General features: G+C 47.7%; 1 pseudogene across 1 annotated transcript; it reads left to right on the forward strand.

Annotated features, from left to right (window-relative positions):
- Positions 1-2788: 2788 nt before the first annotated feature.
- Positions 2789-4106, forward strand: LOC308241078 (nuclear prelamin A recognition factor-like; annotated as a pseudogene). Its single transcript has one exon. The product of its transcript is annotated as a nuclear prelamin A recognition factor-like (transcript).
- The last annotated feature ends 289 nt before the right edge of the window (positions 4107-4395 follow it).

Below are 4395 nucleotides of genomic sequence, written 5' to 3' on the forward strand. Positions count from 1 at the left end.
GGGTCCCAGATTGGAGATGGTGCAGGCTGGGCTGAGGGACACCCCCCCCCACCCTCATGCATGAATTTCATGCACCAGGCCTCTAGCCTCTAAATAAGAAATAATCAAATTGGATTATTATGTTGGTAGGAGAGGAAGAAAATGTGAGAATCATATGTATTGCAGCTTTGGTGGCTAAACGTATGAGAAAAAATTAGTTATGCAAGTATTAATGGAGCTCCTCATGCACACAGCTCCCACTTACCTTCTTTTCTAGAATCTAAGATATGTACCTTTCTGACTGAATATCAAGCAAATGAGTAACCAATTCACCAGATGAAATCATATGGTCATTCAGTATTGACCCTGAAAATCATGAACCAAATAGCTGAGAAAGTTTACCAACATACTTAGAAGTACTTCTTGAATTTTAGTATTTTCTGAAACCAACTTACCATTTTTATGTTTCTTGTAACCCATACCTTTGAGCTCATGCAGGGGACAGATGTCTTAACTCTTCCTAGAATCTTTCCTTTGCCTGCTGGGTCACAACTGCTATTTATTCACAATCTCCCTGGCATGTTCTTTTATTGCCACAAGAAACGCACACGTGGCCCCCTTTTGCAGTTACTTTTACATATGTAACATGCACAACAAAGTCATCATCGTAACTAAAACTATGTGATCATCGTTGTTTATTTGAAAATCTCTGTGTTGACATCAGAAGTTTACTGTACAGCCTGGTGTGTTAACCTTGTAATATGTAAATTCCTTTTTCATCTTGTTTAACACTGACCTAAACAGGATTACTTCATTTTAGAATTATGTTAACTTATGTCTCTTTTAATTTCTTGTTCTTGATTCATATAGGTAAATGGCAATGATTCCAATTTCATATGCTTCAGTGGTTTCTCAGTAGCCAGGAAAATGAGCTGATAGGATTAATCAGGCTATGTTGGATATTATTATAGACTTAATATCTTCATAACCCTAGTTATTTGTAGCAGAGATTCCTCTTCTTGCATCTTTGAAATAATATTGGAGTGGAGCTTCACCTGAATAGAAAGGTGGTTGACCCTGAGGGCACATAAAATCTAAAGATTTCACTCATGCTTCCAAAGGATGCCAAATCATTCAATAGTTTCTCTTGGCCCAATAGATAAAATACATTCTCCTTAACACATAATACTTGATTCTTCATATAATGATACCAATTGCACATTGAAAGAAAAATAATTAGAAGAAATATTTTAATATTGTCATTTGCCCTTTCTCTATAATGGAAGTGTCAGTGCCGCCCTCTCCCCTCCACCATCCCACCTACGGGGTGATTGATTGGGGCTGCACCCTCCCCCCCCTTTCCCACCGCCTGGCTCCTTCAGCACCTGGGAGTTGGGCAGCAGCCCCATACCCGCCACTACTGTTGGTCATCATCTGTGGGGCAATCGGGGCCTTGCTCGCACTCACCTTGGCCTGGTGCTGCCTGCTCACCTGCTCCACCATCCCGCCACGGTCCGAATCTCATCGGGGCCCATTGGGGCTGGCAGGCCTCCACTGCCGCCTGCTACCAGCGCTGCATCACTGACACCTGCCATGTTCCGCACTACCCTCTGGTGGTCAGCGCACATCATAGTGAGGAGTCAAACTCCCGGTCAAACTCCTGGCCGAGGCCTGGCAATTTGCATATTAGGCTTTTATTATATAGGATACTGATTCTGCATTTGACATTTTAGTCCTGTGAAAATACTTGGGAATGGAGGCTAGAACAAAACAGAGAAAAATCCATGCCCCCGTGGAGCTTACATCCTAGTGGGTAGAAGTGGATAATGCCCAAGTAAGTAAAAGAATAGAATGACCCAGGGTGATAAGTTCTGTGAAGAAAATGTTAGCAGGTTCAATGAGATGGAGAATGTCAATGTGAGTGGTGGGATATTACATGATGTGGTCAGAGATGGTCTTTGGATTAAATAGCAACTGACCAGAAAACTGGCATAAAGGACGAAATGGGACATATGGCTATCTGTAGGGAGGGAATCCTAGACCAAGGAAGTTGTAAACGCATAGGCTGTGAGGTGGAAGGCTTCTTGGAGTGTTTGAAAAATATCAAGGCACCCAGCAACTCCATAGAAGTGATCAGAATGTCAACAAAGTGAAGGACTGGCGATTTCGTAGGGCCTGAGAGGCCATTTCAGGTCCTTTATTTTATTCTTGGATTTTTAAATTTTTAATATTATTATTTGATTTTAATCTGGGATATTACCTTGGCATATTTATTCTTTGATTTTATTATAGGAATCATTGGAAAAGTTTGGGCACTTCAGTGACATAATTGCATTCATCTATTATAAAGAGCCAGGGTCCGTAATACTGAACAGAGACCGGTCCATGCCCCGACCCTCAGGCTCCATTGATCAGGGAATGGCTAACAGGGAACTGGAGTGAGTGGCACGGCAGGGACTGGCAGCAGCTGGAAGGCATGCCTCTTGGTCCTTCCTCCAGCCCTCAGACTCTAATCAATCAGTGGCGGAGGTGGGGCGCAACTGGGGACTGGCTTCCTTAGTAGGCCTACAGGTACAATCTCCAGAGGACAGGACAGGCACCAACGGACCAGCGCCGCTGGCATGATCCCAACAGCACTGCCGGCCTCCTGGAACTCGGCCTCAAGCACTGCGGCCACTTCCCCTCCTTAGATGCTCCACAAAGAAGAAAGGATACCACCAGCAGCGCCAGGGGTGACCAGCGGTGACTGACTGCTCTCCCTGTGCTTCCTCAGATCACTTGAGCCGGGCCCACGCCCTCCCCACTGCAGATGAAGTGTGATCACTGCACACGGAAGGAATGTAGTAAAAAAACAAAAACCGATGACCAAGAGAACACTGCAATCAACGTCCGGAGTCCAGCTCAGGAGAACAGAGAGAAGGGAGAAGTCCATAAGCTGGCCGATGCCAAGGTATTTCTGAGTGACTGCCTGGTTGTGACAGTTGTGTGACCGCAAAGGAAGGAGTCCAAGTTTCTCAACAGAACACCAAGGACTTCTTCCATGTTCTTAACCTTAATAAGAAATGTGATAGTTCATATCACAAGGCACTGGCAGTGTCCATGTGTCCTCAGTCTCTGCCTTATTTTGCTGCTAAATTCAGCCTCAGTGTTACTGATGCATCCAGAAGGCACTGCAGCTTTCTCAAAAGCCTTGGGGTGCACTACCTTTGACATGAAGACAGCTGCGGACTTTAGCGTCCTGGAGAGTCAGAAGGAATTTGTGCGTAGGTACTGCCAGCACCATCAGGAAAAGCCCCGGCTACCCATGCTGAACTCCGCTTGCCCCGGCTGGGACCGATATGCAGAGCATGTGCTAGGTCACCCCATAACCCCCACCTCTGCACAGCCAAGTCACCCCAGAAGATCATGGGCTCTCTGGTGAAGGATTACTTCACCAGATGGCAGAACCTATCCTCAGACAAGATTTTCCATGTCATTGTGGCCCCGTGTTATAACAAGAAACTGGAGGCCCTTTGAGAAGATGTTCCCACAGCTTTACATAGTTCCCACGGTGCTGACTGCGTGTTAACCTCAGGTGAAATTGTTCAGGTAATGGAGCAAAGTGACCTCGCCTGGAATGATGCCACCATGGACACTCTGTTTGGAGACATGAAGGAGGAGGAGGTGAGGCTCCATGAGGGTGCCAGCTCCAACGGGTACTTGGCACACATCTTCAGGCACATGGCCAAGGAGCTGTTCAACGAGGATGTGGGAGTGCTCACCTACCGCACCCTGAGGAACAAAGACTTCCAGGAGGTCACCCTTGAAAGGCATGGAGAGGTTCTGCTAAACTTTGAGGCTGCTAATGGCTTTTGGAGCATCCAGAAGTGGTCCTGAAGCTGTAGAGGGGCAAGTTCCCCTGCCACTTCATGGAGGTCCTGGCCTGCGCCGGAGATGCCTAAGCGACAGGGGCCAGGCCCAGGTGAGGACGGGCGTGCAGACAGGGCACCGCTGCAGCAGATGGAAGGCAGCTACGCTGTCATCCCGGTGTGGCCCTGGAGACCAGTGTCCATGTGCAGGAGTTGTACCAGGAGTGGCTGGGGATGGGGAGAGGGCGACTCCTCCGGGTGCCCTTGCACACCGCCTAGCAGGGCCCAGGGCAGCCTGCCAGGACATAGTGGTAAAGGTCCAACAGAGGCCGGCCTGCAGGCCGCCTGAAGAGGGGTGTCAGACACGTGAAGGAAAGGCTTAGCATCTCTGCCATCACTTTGGTTTTCAGAATTCTCTGCTTCCCATCTGTCGGCTCCCTCCCTCTGAGGGGCGCTGTCATCGTCACATGGGTGCACCTGGAATATTGTATCTCGAGAGGATTGCCCCAATGCATGTATCCTTTTATCCAACGATGAAAAAATCCCAAAGAACAAGAATGGAGACAGA

This window comes from Plecotus auritus (assembly GCF_963455305.1).
Source record: "Plecotus auritus genome assembly, chromosome: 2".
Taxonomy (NCBI): domain Eukaryota; kingdom Metazoa; phylum Chordata; class Mammalia; order Chiroptera; family Vespertilionidae; genus Plecotus; species Plecotus auritus.